Source organism: Podarcis raffonei, chromosome 1 (assembly GCF_027172205.1).
Source record: "Podarcis raffonei isolate rPodRaf1 chromosome 1, rPodRaf1.pri, whole genome shotgun sequence".
NCBI classification, from domain to species: domain Eukaryota; kingdom Metazoa; phylum Chordata; class Lepidosauria; order Squamata; family Lacertidae; genus Podarcis; species Podarcis raffonei.
The window spans coordinates 95,043,117-95,062,813 of NC_070602.1; the positions used below are offsets into that span (position 1 = coordinate 95,043,117).

The following is a 19,697-nucleotide window of genomic DNA, read 5'->3' on the forward strand; positions in this document are numbered from 1 at the left end:
AACAGAAAGCAAAATTAATTGTAAATAATGTTGTAACAGAAGAGTTTAAGATTGAAAAAGGGACACGACAGGGGTGCCCTATCTCCCCCTTACTTTTTATATTGGTCCTGGAGGTTTTGCTTAATATGATCAGGAGGGACCAGTTGGTTAAAGGGATTCAGGTCGGAGTTAAACAATACAAATTGAGAGCATTTGCAGATGACCTAGTACTTACACTGCAAGACCCAGAAGCTAGCACGAAAAGAGTTTTGGAAATAATTCAAGAGTTTGGTCAACTGGCAGGATTTAAATTGAATAAGTTAAAGACTAAGGTATTGGAGAAAAATTTAACACAGTTTGAAAAAGAAAGGTTTCAGAATGAGACGGGGCTGGCTGTGGTTAAAAAAGTGAAATATCTGGGTGTGAACATGACAGCTAAGAATGTGAACTTATTTAAAGACAATTATGAAAAAACGTGGACAGAAGTGAAAAAAGATTTAGAGATTTGGTCAAACTTGAAGCTTTCCTTGTTAGGTCGAATTGCAGTGATAAAAATGAATGTATTGCCAAGAATGTTATTTTTGTTTCAAGCATTACAAATAATGGATAAAATGGACTGTTTCAAGAAGTGGCAGAAAGATATATCTAAATTTGTCTGGCAGGGCAAGAAGCCCAGAATAAAATTTAAGATATTAACGGACTCAAAGGAAAGAGGGGGGTTTGCCCTGCCAGACTTTAAATTGTACTATGAAGCGGCAGCTTTCTGCTGGCTAAAAGAATGGCTGCTTCTTGAAAACACAGACATTTTGGATCTGGAAGGATTTAACAATATTTTTGGGTGGCATGCATATTTGTGGTATGACAAGGTTAAAGCGCATAAAAGTTTTAAAAATCATATTGTCAGAAAAGCACTATTGAATGTCTGGGTTAGATACAAGGACTTGCTGGAAAATAAGACTCCAAGATGGTTATCACCAATGGAAGCTAAGGCAGTTAAAAAGCTAAATATGGAGTCGAAATGGCTAAGATATTGGGAAATCTTGGAAAAGGAAGGGGACAAACTGAGATTGCAGAGTTTCGAAAAATTAAAAGGGAAGGTGAGAGATTGGTTACATTATCACCAAATAAATGAAATGTTTAAACTAGACAGAAAAACAGGCTTCCAGGTGGAAAAATCAAAATTAGAGACTGAACTGTTAGAATCCAGTACTAAGAATTTGTCAAAAATGTATAATCTGCTGCTGAAATGGAACACACAAGATGAAATGGTTAAATCAACTATGATTAAATGGGCTCAGGACATTGGTCATAACATTATGTTTGCTGACTGGGAAAAGTTGTGGACCACCGGGCTGAAGTTTACGGCGTGTAACGCCTTAAGGGAAAATATAATGAAAATGATTTATAGGTGGTACATAACCCCAGTCAAGCTTGCAAAAATTTACCATTTGCCTGATAATAAATGTTGGAAATGTAAAGAAAAGGAAGGTACTTTTTTTCACCTCTGGTGGACGTGCCCGAAGATTAAGGCATTCTGGGAAATGATTTACAATGAACTGAAAAAGGTATTTAAATATACTTTCACCAAGAAACCAGAGGCCTTTCTCTTGGGTATTGTCGGCCAGGGGGTGTTAAAGACAGATACAACCTTTTTTATGTATGCTACAACAGCAGCTAGAATACTCATTGCAAAGTACTGGAAGACACAGGATCTACCCACACTGGAAGAATGGCAGATGAAGGTGATGGACTATATGAATTTGGCGGAGATGACGAGCAGAATCCGAGACCAGGGAAGAGAAGCGGCGGAAGAAGAATGGAAAAAGTTTAAGGAGTATTTAAAGAAACATTATAAAATTGGTGACAGTTAGAATGATGTTGGATTAAAATAAATGGTTACTATCAGTAAGGGTTATGATAAAGAGAATAAGGGTGAATATTATAAATTTATAATAAAATAAGGCAAGATTTCGCTGAATAACTGTAAGAATTTGGAATACAGAAACGGGAAGTAAGGGGAGGTCGAGGAAGTAAGGTTTACAAATTGGGTTATGAAATGGTACTTGTTTTTATGTTTTATTATTGTCTGATGTTTGTTTATGTATGTTTTGTTTTTGTTATATTAAAAATTGTTCAATAAAAATATTATTAAAAAAAAAATAAGATAAAACCTATTTGAGAAAGAAACTACTTTTATTGTTTGTTTACAGATAGCTGCCTTGTTGATATTATCTTGTGTCAATTGCCAGCTGACACAAGGGGCTCACCCTGGCTCATGCATGGGCTGGTCCTGTCTATGTTTTTCATATAAAAAAGACATGTGTTGATGAAGGGACACTGCTTTCACTGCTGAGTGAAACATTTTGGGTTTATAAGTAGGCCAAGTATGCATCTGGAAACAACTGTATACATCTTCACAGGTGTGGCAAACCAAGACGGATGGAGGGTTATTGTTGTTGTTTTTTAAAAAAAGGTCTGTTCTAATTTACATCTCAATTAGTGTTAATGATAACGAATTCTATCTTGCCTGTTAGAAAGAATCAGATTACTTAAAACTGCTACATTCTAAAATGTGCTCCACTGATTATACATATGGTTAGAACCAGGCAGAAGCTATGAATGGTGGTCTCTGAATCTAAGATGCATATGCTATTCCTGAAGCCTGTTGCTAGATATAGAGGCTGGAAAAGCTGGCGTATGGTAGTTAGACGGAAACTACTTCTTACCCAAGCTCTATGTATTTATTTACATACAGAGGTATCACGCTATCAGCTTCCAACACAGACCACCACTGAAGCGTGGAAGGATGCAGCACCTCTACCAGTGGACATCAGTAGGAGACAGCCAGCACAGTAACAAGGCCATGTCAGCTCCATGCAGACCCCCTGAATGCCCTGAAATGATGCTACATTATCACAAAAGAGTTCTGCTCTCGACTGCAAAAAAGACCTTTCTCCCCACAACATCATCTGCTATGGCAAGACACATACAAATAATAAAAAAAGGGGGGGGGAATACCTGCCACTATAAATGGCGATGCCAAAATGTTCCCATCACCCAATTTACCTTCTGCAGATGGGGCAATAAATTCAGGACAGGGTTTTACAAAACGCTGACTAATGTATCTAGTTGCTTCCCTCGCAACTTTCAGTACATTTATAACAAATATCAACGGAGGAAGAAAGAGCTATCTGGATTTCCCTTTGATGCAACACTTTTATTTCACCTAACTAGTTTTGCTGGTAGAAGCCTCTGCAAGGATTTCTGCTAGCACAATGGGGCTTCCCCCTTGCTGCCCTGTCACTCTGCTGCTCTGTCCTTGAAATGAGCTCTCAGGGGTGGGGTGTCAGGAGAACCCCTAGAGCAGCAGGCAGGGGTAGGAGAGGAGGGATCATTCCACCTGGAAAGCTGGAAAGCTTGTGCTGATGGAATGATTGCCATAGCGCTATCTTGAATTCTTCCCTTAGTATATTCAGTCCTTTCTAGCCTTTAAAACACACACCCATCCTTTGAGACAAAACCGCAACATCATGTTATTTATAGCCAGAGTAGTTTGCAGGACTGCCAAAAATATTAAGATAATATTTAGACTTTTAATGGAAATAGTGCTTACATGAAATTCACATGAAATTGGGTAATGGTGTGGAACTGCACTGAGAGAAGTCAATTTACCTTTGGATGCCAAGTTTCAGATAAAGGGGATTTTATTTTGCCTGGGGTGGTAGCTTCTTTTGTGCATAAGAGCCTCAACCTAGTAAAAATGCACATGAAATTAATATGGTTTGTATTGTACCAGCTGCACACTGTGCTCTGAACAGCATGCTATAAACTAACTACTTACATGCAATAATACCTGAAGGATAACAAAGGTTGCCATCCTCAGAAGGGTTCGTAAGACCCATTTAACATCTTCTCACAACTTTATGAGATTCCATTGCTTGCAGGTGAAATAATCTGAGGTTTACATGGTTTGACAGCATACCTTTCAGCTACCTCTGTCTGCCCTGTTTTCTCTCCAGTGTAAGGCACCACTTGCTTCCATGCATTTAAAGATTAATTCCCAGCTCAATCCTATTCATGAGTACTTGGAAGTCATTGTGGCTTTTGGTGAAATAAGCATGTGTAGGGAAGGCTGTAGTTGGATAGCCCAATTCTATGCATGTTTACTCAAAAGGAAGTCCAACTGCATTCCAGGAGGATGGCAGCCTTGGGACTCAACACTGAATTAAATGCACCAGAGTGCACAAGTTCTCTGTACTATGCATTCTTCTAACTATTTGGGGATGAGAATTCAATCCCACAAATATCCCGTCTGCAATAGGCATGAGCTGCTGCATATCCTTACTTTTCCTTGTAGCTTAGCATGCCTGATTCAGCCCAGAAAAGCACAACAGATGTTTTGATCCCACCAGATTCATCACTAGGAAGCTAAAAGATTTGGGGCAAAGGTCTGTGGCACATATTTGCATATCATGATTTATATTTATAGAAACTGATGTAAGTCTGAGAGCATGGTAAAATACTAAGCGGGGTCTCACCAGAACTGCATTTTGCAGCAAACCCAACCCAACTCTGTAAGTTATGAATGGGGAACCTGGGTTCTCCAATACCCATCAGCCCAAGCCATCATGGTCAATGGGCAGAAATAATTGAAGCTGAAATCTAGCAACATCTGCAGGGCCACAGATTATGAATCCCTGCTGTCACCCAAGATTTAAATAAAGTTTTTTAGAAGGAGGTAAAGGATATCTGGGACCCAGTACCAGAGACCTGGGTCTCAGGCCATTCCCTAACAATATCCCTGGACCCCACATAGTCAACTGAATTCATGTATAAATTCTCAAAAATACATGAGCCACCAGAATATGCTTCTATTAATAATAATAATAATAATTTTATTTATATGCTGCCTATCTGACTGGGTTGCCCTGGTCACTTTGGGCTGCTCCCAGCAAAATATTAAAACCACAGTAAAGCATAAACTATTAAAAACTTCCCTAACAGGGCTGCCTTCAGATGCCTTCTAAAAGTCCAATAGTTGTTTATTTGATTGGAGGGCATTCCACAGGGCAGACGCCACTACTGAGAAGGCCCTCTACCTGGTTCCCTGTAGTTTCAATTCTCACAGCGATTTAACTGCCAGAAGGCCCTCAGAGCTGGTCCTCAGTGTGCACACTAGATGATGGAGGTGGAGACGCTCTTTTAGGTACATAGGGACGAGGCCATTTAGATTACATATATCATTTAATCTAGTTTTTAATTATGAACACTTGGATTCCTCCCCCCCTCATATTTTCCTAAATATGAAAGGTACCCATTATTTCTTTCTTTTCAATATACCATGCCAGACTGCATTGGTAACTTTCTTCACCTCACAAAGGCTTTACTAAGGGAAACATGTGGAAATGCAGGTTGATAAAAAGGGCTGACAAGGAATAATGGGTTTGATTTACTGAACATACAGCAAGACGCATTTGTTTTGGTATAGGAATCTCATAAAAATTATTAGCTGTGTAAGGCAAAAATAAGCCAATTTAAATACCACAGATGCCAAAATCAGTCATGTAGCACATTTTTTCCTGCAGTACATTAGAAGAGATTCACAGGGAACTAACAAAATAGTATTAGTATTCTTCAACACACAAAAGGCTGGTTTAGGGAAGACTTGAAGAATTAATGACCAGATATGGTGATGCATATTAACTGCTCAAGAAGCCCTAATATGTTATATTAGAAACAGAAATAGAACAAACCACTTTGAGTATAAAATATGAACTGACCCTAACAGTGCTATTATTTCAAGGGAGGAAAAATGAATTCTAGTTAAAATAGGCTTACAAAATTCTATTTGGGCAGCCACTCATGAAATACCATTTTTAGTTATTTTATCCACCGAATATAATGTTTGTTTCCCCCCCTCTTGGTGGCAAAGGTGCTGAATATATTTTGTGCTTGGGCTGGTCTTTTAAAAGATGAATTCACAAACTTGCATGCTGGTAGAGTGCACACATCACGCACAATATGGGAAAGTAAATTATCATTCTGTGCTGAAATTTATGTCGAGCTGGCAAGTAAAAGAAACATTATTGTGCCATTTTCTCTAGTCACAGAATTTTGAAAGTGCTAGCTTTGAATGGGATAAAAAATGGGATAAAGTGATTGCAACACTCTGATGGAGTGATAGATGTGGATGGGTTAATCTGTCAATTTCAGTTTCTCTCACTTTTCTTTTTTCCCAATGTTAAGTACATTTCCACATCAGTTTGCATTTTTTTTAAATAAAAAAGGTCCTCATGAAAATTCATCAGCATTTTCACGCAAATTTTGCCCAATATATACATTGTTCCTAGCAGTTCCCTGCAGTATATCACATTTTTCTTGCAATATATTTTTCTATCTTATTTTTGACAGTATATATTTATATGCACACATTCCCTTAATACATGCATTTTGTACACATTTTGTTGGCCAGAGAACTGAATTGCAAAGTTCGGAGAAGTGAGAATTCCGAAGGAGAGCTGCGTTTTGGTCCGTGTATTGTTTCAGGACATTTGAATTAGGAAAGTTTGCACTAAAATGTGAGCAAAACTGACTTTCTTTCCCTTACGTAATGACAGATAACACATCATCTCTCTTTGCATCGTGGGGGCGGAGAATCATCTCAGTGGTGGTGCCTCAAGGAGGAATGAGAGACCCACCATTGCTCTACTAGAGCTCTATCTATGGGCAGCTGACCACTAACGCTCCCAAAATGAAAAGGCAAGCATGCATGTTGTCAGAGGCAGAAGTCACCTATGTTTCCAGCTGCTCACTACTTACTTCTGGAATGCTCTACCTGCTCACTCACCCTCTCTCTCTTTGGGCAGTGAGCTGGGGAGGACTGGGCAAGGAAATACCACTTGCAGTAAGAGAAGAGAAGCTGCAGTGTGGCTTGCGGGGAGACACAGGGGCAGTTTCTCTGGGTGGAAATTGTTAGGGGCACAAAATTGCACCGCTTGGTTATTTTCTGAATGTTGAGCTGTTTCTAAATTTGTTCATAAATAAATAAGAAAAACACAGCCCTCTCTTCATGGTGTCCAAAGCCACTTTCAGATAAATTGTAAAGCTTAGCTCTATTATGGAAGACCAACGGGTGAACTTTTGTAATTTGAGTATGGCAAGAGAAGCAGTAACTCTGTGGTCTAAATTCTGTGCTTTAGGAAGGCATGAGTGGTCCTGTGTGACAGTATCTATAAAATATCTGAAACTCTGCCATAAGCAAACAATCTTGGGGTTTTCAATCAGACCTGACAAAGATACAAGCCTTTTCAATTCTTTTTTAAGCCAGCATCTACTAAGGTGCCAAGAAGATGGCTAATGGTAAATGTTTGATAGCAGCATTAGCTAGGATGGAATCACCAGATACAATCAAAAGGACACACTATTTAATCTGCAGTGCAGGGAATCTCCTTGCTACCAAGGCTAAGGAATTCTAAGAACTGGATCTTATATTCTAGTTACCTTAACTAGAAAATGTCACATCATTTGCAAATATGATAAGCAAGAATACATTCAGAAAGGACAAAAGCAACACAGATGGTATGCCTTTCATCACGTTCCTGGAAAGACTTGCACCAATACTGCAAAGGGATCAGCAGTAGTTTGTTCTATTTTCTTGGAAACAAGATGGTCTGCGGGTGATAAGTGCAAAAGCAGGTTGATATGAGCAGCAGCTTAGTCCTGAACGCTAAAATCTCTATAAAAGTGAAAGCTGGTCTACAGAGATAGCAGCCAAAATGTCATGTTTCAGCAAATGGCATTCTGGGAGGGTGGTAAAGGGGGTTAACTAGAGGTTCCTGGAAATGTTATTACCACAGAGAAGGCCTACTATTAAGAGGGAGCTAACTCAGTGATGATATCCTTTTTTCATGCTGTACAAGCTACAGGAGCACTAGTTAGAAGTCATTTCTGTTTATCACTATGATATTTATAAGGTGCAGTAATCATGACATTTCAAACATTTGCCCTACATGTTTCCTTATTCTTGTAGTGAACCACTTCTACATGGCAAAATTTCCCTAATATCTCTTGCCATGTGGATTACCTATAGAAATTATCTTCCACTGGTTCTAAATGTTGCTGTAATCAGTGGCATGAAAGTCTCTTTGTAATCAGAGAAAATTGTAGGCAGGGCCAATAATAGGGAAATGACTTCTCATGATTAAAGGTAACATGTAGACCAACGCTCAGCTATCACTTACTATAGGAAGGTTCTGTATCGTCCCAAAACAACATCGCTGCATAGCAACTGGAGCAGACCAATATGGTTCAGGCTGAATCATTTCAGTTCAAAACCAGTTCATTTCTGGCAACCTGGGCTGGCCTGTCCATGAGACATACTGAGGCAGCTGCCTGAAGAGGCAGAATCCAAGGGGTGCTTCTATGGGTGCCACCACACCCAAGTTTCACCACCACAGGAGGAGAAACTTCGGTGCCTTCGGGGTTCTGGCAAGATTTCTAATTAGGAAATTTCTCTGAATGTGTACCTGAAATCTTATTGCATGTCATTTTCACCTATCAGTTCTGACCCTGTCTTTTTTGGGGGGGGGGGTAATGTGCTTCAGCTTTTCTGTAACAGTGTTTCCATTATAGTTAGCCTTCTTTCCCAGGTTCAACACACTTCTTTCAGCTGTTGCTCATTATACTTGGTTTCCAGACCCTTCAGCATCCTGGTCTGTACATACTCTAATTAGTCAGTGTCCTTCTTAAAACATGGCACTCAGAACTGGCAACTCCAAGCATGCCTGGCTGAATGCTTGTGAGAAATATCTGAGTGAAAGCAACCATGCTTGCAGCTTACCATGAGCAGAGTGTGCAGAACTATGTTTATCCTGATCCTGCAAATTGCTAGTGCTACCACATCTCATTTCTCTACCTAAAGGTTGAAAAAAACCCACCTTAATTGCAGTCAGGTGAAGGGAAAGACAGAAATAGTGGCAACTGCAGGCACTCTGCATCCCAGTGGAATGTTGTTGTTTTTCCTGCCTACAACTCCCAATAAATCCAGTGGGAAAGTGTGTCAAGTGGGGCACACAGTAGCAGTTTCCAGCCAATGATATCAAGAGCTGTAGTGGGAAAAGACAACTAGGAGGGGGGCACTTGCCACAGGTACCCCCTCTGCCTTTCACTTTCATCTGCCCCAAAGTAAGTTTCTTTACCTGCAGGCAGGGAAAGAAGGAGGTGGCTGAGGCACCTTTAGATGCTTCTCAACCACCTTCCAGGGGTTCTTGCATGCATTCACTTGCAGCATGCACAAAGCCCCGACCCCTTTCTGGTTAAACAAAGGAGTGTTAGTGAATTTCTTCCTATTTACATCATCCCCACCAGCACCACCACTCCATTTGCAAAGATGAAGGATGCTCCCAGGTGACCCTTTGTTTCAGCAATCATCCTGATTTGTTTGCAGGGAGACTAGATGATGCTGTGTCAAAGCAAGTGGTGGCCCACACTTTCCACTTCATTTTCCTTATTGCAAATTGCCCAGTTTTGGGGGGAAGTGGGTTTATTGTGCAATATCTTCCAATCAACTATAATTGCACAACCTGAATTTGCCAGTGTGTGACTGAATCCGACCTGAAAATAGCACCAACCTGGAAGCACCCTGAATCTTCCCCTCCCAAACTATGCTCTTGTGTGTGCAATATCACTCTGGACTGGACTCCTTTAAGCTTAACATTAAAAGGTTCTGTATTCAAAGAGGTAATCACATTTGTGCCTATGAGCCGCCTTGGACATCGTCCCAAAACTTGTGCACCCTGCAACATTTTCCAAAACACTTAGAAGCCCTTTGATGAGAAGGCAACAACTGTTTCCTACCATCCCATGTATTGGGAGGTTGTACAATCTTGCAGGGGCAGCTTTGAGGTGAGTGGAGTAGGAGACTTCTGAAGTATCTGAAAGCAGTAAGACCAGCCAGCAGCTTACAGAGTGACAATAGCTTGCAATCTTTCTTTAAAAAAAATAATGCATAAGATACTGCATAGGAGTGAAGTGGAATCTTTTCCCTTTAAAAGGTCAACTTCAAAACAAAAGGTGCTGGAAGATGTGGAGAGAAGATGCCACGTATGGAGTACAGACTCCCAGAGAACTGAAGAACAATGGGCTATATATAGAAGAGTCTGCCAGTCTAGATATAACTTGCACTCTCATGAACCCTGGAATACTAAGACACTAGAAAAGGAAATGAAATAAAGACTAGCTATCGGTATAGAATCTTAGGAAACGGCAGGCCATAATGCACAGAGAACACTCTGCAAGGTCTGTTTTAGCATTTCTTAAAGGGGACGCTTGGAGGAATTGTCCTCCCAGCTCTTAAGCCATTCAAGTGCAGCTGTCTCAGTGCAAACTATTTGTGGAACACTAACTTCGTGCTATCTTTTATATGTGACAGATTGTAATTATGCTAATGATATGCTTGCAGCGTATGGACCTAAAGGGGGGGAAATGACAAGATCTGTATTTTAACATCACAATAGATTCAAAAGTGTGTCAAAATCTTTGGGGTTGTGTGTGCTGCATATTAATCACCTCATAAATTTATTCAGCATCCAACAATAGCCACTGACTGAGACCATCTCCTGGTTAATTAACTAACATGGAAGCTGTCTGAGGAAGCAAATGTCTGTCTCTTATCCATCATTCTTTTATAAATTTTTATCAGGACACGGTTCAACTCTTTGAGAACCAAAGGCATGTAATTTAATTCTAAAATTTAAAATGTGTAAACTGCTGCAATTACACACACACACATTAAAAAAACATTTTTCCAGAGTGCATCAGCCAAGAGTGCATTGTAGCAGAGGTGAGAAGCCTCAGGTCTCGGGGCCAAATAAGTCCCTTCTGGTCTCTCTGTCTGCCCCTTGGAATTCTCCACAGGCCACGCCCCTCACTGGTCCTGCTTTTCAACCTCCTTGTGTGTTTTTGCCTGGCTGGCATGTGTTCTTCAATTCTCATAAAGCCTCATGCTTTTTTGGATGGAGGAGAGAGAGGGGTGTGGTGTATGAGTGTGTGCAGAAAGCAGCATGCTGTACAATCTCTGAATGCAGTTTCTCTTCGCGTTAATGGATAGGAAATGGTTTTAAAAAGGCATATATTGTTGGCATAGCAGTAGCTATACTGATAATTTTCCAGAATAAAGGGGGGGAGAGAAACCCTTTCCAATCATTGCCATCTTAGCAAAGTGGGGTTCTCCTCTCTGATGAAACACTTTCTGTCTACACTTCTAGCCTAAAGGAAATGCTAAACACTTCATTATTTGCAATTTTGTGGGTGATAATGGGCAAACACTTTTTTTTAGTTTTTAGCATTAAATAAATAATTCTTTTTAAAAAATGCTCAGAATTGTTCTTCTCAAATGGCTGCTCATGTGGACCTCTTCATTCCCCACACATAGCACCTATGTAATGCCCACCGGTTTGGACAGAACATATATAAGGATGAACATACATAAGTAGTACAATATCCCCAATAGGTGCAAAAAAACCACAATTGCAATTCTGCTTGCAGCTTGTAGCAGAGGAGCAATGATTTATTAGCACTAGGAGCCGCCCATTGGGAAACAGCCTAGGAGAGACAATGAGCGGGGGGGGGGGGGAGGGGAGAGCATCTGGGCAGGAGCTCCATCACTGAGGAAGGATGGAGGACATTTGAAATAGGCAGCCACACCTTTGGTTATTGTCCTGTAGCAGGACAAAGCAGAGAACACTTATTTTCATGTCCTATCTGTAGGGAAGGCTTAACTTGTAAATTAGCCTCAAATGATTGGCCTTCAGATGGTATACTGATCTTGCTGCTTTCACAGTATGGGCAGCTAATTAGGAGAGCAATACCTATAACTCTCCAAAATGGGTCTAAAAATCTCCCACAGTGTATTTTCAAATATGGATTTTATTTTAATGTACACTAAATAACAGCAATAGAAACACAAGTATACATACACATATTGAATGTGTGCAACACAATGGCATGGGTGCAATCATGCCACATGTTGGCAATGGGTCTCACATGTAAGGCAGATAGGTGGTGCATGGGCAAGCGAAAGAAGGGCAAGTGGAGAGAGAAAGACAGGTAGCCTTGATTGAGAATAGGCCTCAAAGACTGGGTGATAGAGAAACAGAAGGGAGAGTAGATGGGTGGGGGTTCACAAAATGAACTGATTTAAATGTTTGATTTGGGGAAGTGGGGGAGAAGTGTATGAGCATTGGAATGTACCATCCAAAACATCAGCTGCAGACCTTAGAGTCCAAGGGCACAGAAAATGGGAATAAAATTAAATTTAGAAAACCCAAATAAGAACACCATGAAGGAACAGAGTCCCAAAGGAGAAATGCCAGATAAATGGGATGTCTAAACTAATTTGTGCAAATTTGGATTAAGACTAGCATGCCGTCAACTCAGAAGATGAGTTGTATTGACATAACATTACGTGATTGTGCTGACAATGCTAAACCAAAAAACCATCAAACTGTAATTGTATATTTTTTTTGCCAGACAGGATTAAGATTCTGTGTCACAAACTTGCATCTTAAAAAAGCAGATTTGAAAAGTGACTTGGGATTTACATAAAAGTCATTCAAATTCAATACTTTTAAGTTTTATCTTGCTTAGCTGACTTTCAGACATTAGTACAGCAACATGAATTAAGCTGATCTTTGACAGGAGCAAATACGATATCGCTCTCGCTGTTTACATTTGACTGTTATCTACTTGCATTACAGCTGTTGATTAAGGTAGTTGTGCAACCATCATCTGGAATAATATTTGGAAAATGACACTTTGGGAATAAATTTAATTTGTAAAGCATCCTAAAAGTGTTATGACGTTGTTTGGAAATTGATTTTCAGCAGGGTGCGTTTAGTAAAGGGATTTTGCCCTAATGGAGACTGTCTCCTAATGGAGACAGAAAAAGAAAATATATCTTCCTTTGTTTCCAAAGGTATAGAATGCTCAGGGATCATGTATTCAAAGCAGAGGACTCAACAATCTTTTCAGTCATTCTTATTTAACAGCCGGGATGGCATCAGGAGTCAGCATCACCAAGCACCAGCTGAAGCAGGGGGACGACTGCTGACCATTAGAGACCCCTGGCCCTGTTTCTGCTCCTCCTGTCAATTACCCCCTGCTCTTTTATCCTTTTCCTCTGGTCCAGAGATGTAAAGTTCCAGCAAGCAATAACAATAAGCAGAAGAAACAGCAGCCTGCTCAGTTGCCTGTCCATTCTGAGCAAGGGTGAAGACTGGGATTAGAAGCAGAAGGGCAAGTGGACGGTTGCAGCAAGAAGAGGGGCTTGCTGAAGCCATATTGCCTCAGCCTCCTCCCAAACCTGGGCATCTTCTGTAAGCGCCTCTTTTCCCTGCAGTTACCCAACTTGCCACTGTTTAGTAGGTCTTTTACTAATGTAACATATTTTGGCTCTATTTTGTCTTTTGAAGAGAGATTGAGGATGTCTGTATAAATATGGCCCTAGAACTGTTTTCAGTTTATGAATTTAAAACCCTTCTCCTCTTTGGTGGTACAGTGAGACACTCATTGCAAAAGCAAATTGAGATTTGTTTGTCTTTTTCCTGACAGCAGCTTCTTGCATTGCACCAGAATCCACCGTGGAAGAAGCTAGCTGGGTGTACTTGGAAAGACCTAACCTGGAAGCCACGCAGAAGTCACAGTTCTCATTCTGGAACACAGTTGCTCCAAGGACTAAATAGTAAAGACCAATTACCAAGAAAGGAACATGTGCAGCTCAGTGGTAGAGAACATGCTTTGCAAGCAGAAGGTCTCAGGTTCAATCTCTGCTGTTTCCTGGTAGGGATGGTAAATGCCCCCGCCTGAAACCCTGGAGTCATTACCAGTCAGTGTTGGCAATATTTTGCCAGATGGGTAAATAGCCTGGCAGCTCCCTATGTTTCTGCTTGAAATGGCACCTGCGAAAGCAAGGCAGCAATGGCAGAGTGCAGGAAGGGCCTGGGTAGACTGACAAGAGTCTTCCAAGCATGCTTAATGTATAGTTGGACTCAGAACAAGGCTCAAGATTCACAGCAAACCTAGCTAAACAATGGTGGTGTTTTGTGCGAGTTAAACCTTCCAAGTGGCTCAAGAACTCATATTATCCCTAAGTGTTTTGCTGGAGAGCGAGGAACAAAAGGCGGGTAGGGGGGGATCTTTTGCCTTGAGAAAATTATATGTAACATCAATAATGAACAACAGCAGCATTTATTGCTTTGCTAATAGGCTACTATGGGACATTTTATTCCACTTCTTTGTTTCGACAAGCTCATTTTCTTTTAAGGGGACATTTACATTAATCTTCCCTGGTGTTCTATTCTTTTTATCTATAGTTAATACTAAACTTCCTTGTGCTAAACAGTGTTACTGAAATTATATGATGGTACTGATACAGCTATTCACATACATTTTAAAGCCAACATCATTAGCTCTCCTGCTGCCTAGAAACCCAGGTTACCAAAGAGACTCTGAATGTGATTGCTGTCCCTATAATACTGCCAGATTTGTTAATGAGATGATAATCTCTCTCTCTCTCTTGTCTTAGACCAATTTTTGTCATTGTCTTTCAAACAGTACATTGGAATGATTAACATTTAAATAAGCTCCAGTATACTGCACTGTGAATCAGGTTTATGAAAATATACCTAGCATCCTGATCTAGAGGCTAAGCCACATCCCCAATGACGTGGTGCCATTTCCTCTGGTTTATATCTGGAAGCAATGGTATCTTTTTAGTCATATGTAGAGAGAAAGCAAAAAGAAATAACATAACCAACATAAAATATAGTGCATTAGCCTAGTTTCTGGAAGTGATGGCAACAGTGTTGAGTTGTGTAGAAGTTTCAGGACATGGCCCACCAACAATTAGTAGGATCTGTTATTGAAAACAATGGAATGCCTGAAATCTTAGAGAAGTGGGCACCACTAAACACAGTGTGGCTTACTTCCAACTAAATATGCTCAAGACTGTGCATATTTCTCTCCCATGCAGAGTGACCAAGGCAGTTTCTGTACCAAAAGGAGGCCTGAAACCTGATTGAAATGGCTCTAGAAAATCTGTGTCCTCAAGAGTACCTGGATCTGATTGGCAATGATCCTCTCTATGACCATGCCCAGAAAGGGGACATTTGCTACAGATCTGAAGTTATTAAGATCTCCTGGGTCTAGGGAAGGCTTCATGAGCCAGTGTGGTGTAGTAGTTGAGAGCGGTAGACTCGTAATCTGGGGAACCGGGTTCGCGTCTCTGCTCCTCCACATGCAGCTGCTGGGTGACCTTGGGCTAGTCACACTTCTCTGAAGTCTCTCAGCCCCACTCACCTCACAGAGTGTTTGTTGTGGGGAAGGAAGGCAAAGGAGAATGTTAGCCGCTTTAAGACTCCTTTGGGTAGTGATAAAGTGGGATATCAAATCCAAACTCTTCTTCTTCATCATCAGAAATGGTCTTACTATCATCTCCCATGTATTCCCATGTGCAGAATATATAAATGGAAGCCGCCACCACTATCACAAGCATAAGCATGTTCATCATCAAAATTATCCAAACCTCACTTAATAATGCCAACAGAATATCTTGGTATGACTTACACCTATCTGGTAGGTAGAGTAATTGTATTTTAGAAGAAGTGACCAGCAGGAGGATCTTGGGAAACCCTAAGGCATGGTTCCAAGTGTCCTTAAAAGGCCCCTGCTTATTATTTTACTTAGCAGCAGTTTCTCCATGCACCTCAACCTGATTTCTTGAATGAGTTGAATGTTTTATGTTTACTGTAGCTAACATCCAAACTAAATATTGCTTGTTTATTATTTGACATTGGGTTGGATCCAGAGTGTTATTTCCATTAATGGAAGGACTTCAACCCTTTGTGCTTAACTCTACTTTTCTTATCATTAGAAGAACATGGAGGAACAAGTCAGCTTCAGTATATTTTCCTGTCCCAAATGGCACTACCCACTTGACATTAAAAAGTTTTGCTGTACAACAGACATCAGCATCTGCCTTCATCCAGCTCACTAAATTATGTTGCTTGGAGCAGCTTGCTCTGCCTTGTTGCATGGAACAGTCAGCAGCTGTCCAAGGAATCTATAGTGCACTTACCAACAGAAGCTGAGTTACAGATAATACAAAATTACTCTTTTCATTCTCTCATAAGATACATAGTAGCAACACTTTCAACTCTCAGAGGTGAAAATTTGAAAGCTTTAATGAAAAGGACAGAGGGATTGAATGCAATTGGTATGGTGACGCAACAGTCACCAAGTTGCAGGCAGCAATCAAGAGAGTTGAGAACAAATTACTCTAAATGTACCACAAAACTTAATAGAACAGCTGCCCAAGGAAGCATCATTTTGAATTTAATTTTATCTTTGCAATCCCCAAACCATTTTTAAGGCATTAGCTTGCAAGTATACCAGAGTAAAAGTGACAGACAGCACCACTCTGCTGACCACTACAAGGTTTTCTGAAAAACAAAGAAAATGACATTTGAACCAAACATCCATTTATAAGAAAAAATAAAGGGATAACTATAGGAGCTTTTTAGTTAAATACTTTCCATAAAGCTGATCCACTGCAAAGAAAATTTCACACTAGTATATGTCTATTAATTCCCTGTTGTTCCATGCAAGCACTTAAAATATATACTTAGCAAAACAGGTGGCATATAAGCTCCTTGGTGTCATCCTTAGATTCTCCCTCCCCCTTCATTCACATTCTGTTAATCTGGTTTAACAAGTATTCGAGTGGGTCAGCTCTTTACTCAGCAATGATGCCTTTTTAAAAGTTCTGCAGCCTCAAAGTTCCCACCCTGTGGCTTTGTGAGTGTTTTCAGTTAACTTCTCTTCTGCCATCTGCTGCAGGCAGCAGGACTTTAGTTCTGCCCCACAGCAGGCAAGAGAAATGGGTAGTTTCTTCCAAGCTGGTTCTGTGTGCAATGTCTTATTCCAAGGTATCACTTGGCACCACCTTCACCAGAAGTCACTCTTTATAGCATCCCGGTGTGGCTGCTTCTTCTTCTACCTCTGACCACTCATCACCGTCCCATCACCAATCCCCTGGGCTCTGAGCCTTCTTCCCCTTGGGGGTCCTAGCTGGTGGCTCCCACCATTCCTCTTAATCCAGCCGGTCCATGACACATATTGAGACAGCGTATTTAAGAACTTGAACTGAAAAAAGCTAACAAAGAAAATCATGACAGCAATGCATCTCTTGAATCTTTAAAGAATGTGTAGCAGTAGCAGAATATTGGATCCCTTCAACCAAGTAATAGATTAAACCCTATAATCCAAACACAAATAAACAAAGCTATTTGTCAGCTGGCCCCCTTGGATGTTGTTAACAGGCAACCAGCATGCTAGTAGCCTACAGCAAGCTACAGGCCCTGTGGAATCCTGACAGCTAACAGATGAATTCCTTTGGAATTCTATTAAATAAATTAATAATCTGAGCAACATCATTAGAACAGGAAATCTATCTTCTACAACAGCTGTTGTTGATCAACTGATTTTTCTTTCCTATCCATTGTAAGGCAATGCAAGTGTGCCTAGGTGTACAGGGAAGGCAGGCAGGCAAAGGAGACACCCTACACATCATTACAATAATGACACCACCATCTTTTCCCACCAAGTTAGGTTCATATCGCAAGAGAAAATGAACAGAAAAGATTTCTATGGATGGGGAGCAAGTTTCTGTTCTGTCTACACAGCCCATTGCTGGTCAAATGTAGCCTTCAGCTGCATATGAACGTGAATATGATTTGGCACCTAGAATCCTCTGTACACAACCCTATGCATATTACTCAGAAATAAGTGTTGCTTGTGTAAAATGGCTCTTCCCCATTAACTGACATTGAAAGGGCTGCAAGCTGGTCAAACTTCACTCTTGTAATTACTCCGTTAACACCAGAAACCACTTACCACAGTTTGCTGTGTGCAAATGCCTGTAACTTCACAAAGCTCTCTGTTGTTCACTTCTTCGTAATCATAATGTGTTTAAATTCCATTCCCATCCCCTTTTCAACTTATCTATTGTTAATGAAACAATGTTTCTGTGTTGGTTGTCTGCATACCTTAAGTAAAATTACAGTTTGTGAAACAAGTACAGAATGCATTCTTTTCTTCTTTCTAACTTTGGATGTTGTGTTGTTTACAACAAATCTGGCTGAGAAATGCCTTCTACCAGGTTTGGCTGGCTCTCCAGCTATGGTTGTCCTCTGTCTGGAATCTTGGATAGCTGCTGCCGCTCAGTGTAGACAATACCGAGGAAGATGGACTAATGGTCTGATTCAGTGGAACAAAGCTCCCTATGTTCCTACGATCACTCTTGATTACTCTATGTCTAACTGCTGCCAATCCTCATGAGAGCCAAGTGGTACACAGTAACTGCCTTTGGTTTCCTCCTGTGTGTGGTTCTTCTATTCTTTCTACTTAGCGTTCAAAGCTATCAAAACAGTATGTGATGCTCACATATCAGCATGTCGTAGGAAACCTTATTATGAGCCTCCCAGTTGTTGTCTGTGGCCTGTTATGCATTAGCTTTCAGCAACATGACACATCTATTTTTAAAAAAATTGTTTGGAACAGAGGTCCACAAACAAATGTTCAAATGGTTCACATAACAAGAGAACAGTTTCATCATGTCAACTGTCTTCTCTCACTTAAAGACATTCTGTGCAACACGTGGGCTGGGTTTATTTATTCCTTGTTATTTTTTTAAAAGCCCCCATTGTTAATACTTTCTCAAACTAACTACATTTCACATTTAACTGTGGTAGGACAGAGCGATGCCTGTAGTGCTGTGCTAAGTCGGGCAATGTGTTTGCAACCAAAGCTCCCCCCCACCCCGAAAGTATGGAATGAGACAAATAACAGCTTATGACACAAATATTTAATTTTGTGGAACTTTAGACTGAGCTGCATGGCAAACCAACCACAGGAATGCTGCCAGGAATGGCATCCCCATGGAGAGCTTTCCCCTTTCCTGCCATAATGTCTAAGAGTGCTTACTAAATGATTCAGCTTCATCACACTGTAACTTTTGGGGAGATGCTGCTGGCATCACTGCTAGCGTTACTCACATGTAGCCAACAGCCAGAAGGGAAAGGGGATCCATTTAAGCCTATGAAGATTCCCTTCTGTGTGTGAAGGTCTGAAATTCAACATGCCCCTCTCCTATAGTATGGGTGTGTGCATCCTCTTCATGCTGCATCTCTTCGTAGAAACAACTTATCTCAAATTCTGGAAAATATAGCCATAACATAGGCTCAGGGTAGGGATCTTTGGTGGTAACTTTACTTGGGGTGGATATATTTTCAATTTTGTGCTTGATAATGCAATATATGTTGGGCGGATACTCTTGATGGCACCCATCCTGATCTTATGAAATCTGATCATCAGGAATGGATGCTAAGTGTCCTGCTGACTGCTAAATGTCTAGTCTTAAGACACTGGAGGGGGTTTAACTCATCCCAACAGACAGCCGATTTTGCTGTATGTTTATGAACTCTCAGCTTGCTGTAGGCATCACTGAATGTTGATCAGGCTATTTGGATTACTCATAGAAAGACATATGCTTGATGTGCTGGGCAACTTGCAGATGAGTGACATTTCTCATCCACAGAATATGTAGTCAGTTTGATCCTTCCCTCTCTACCCATAGGGCTCTTCCTCCCTCATGTATCCACTTT

General features: G+C 40.6%; 1 protein-coding gene across 1 annotated transcript in view; it reads right to left on the minus strand.

Moving 5' to 3' along the window:
* The window catches only part of DPP10 (dipeptidyl peptidase like 10), a 512,130-nt gene that overhangs the window by 290,892 nt on the left and 201,541 nt on the right, over positions 1 to 19,697 (minus strand). The gene's annotated exons all lie outside the window — the stretch shown is intronic.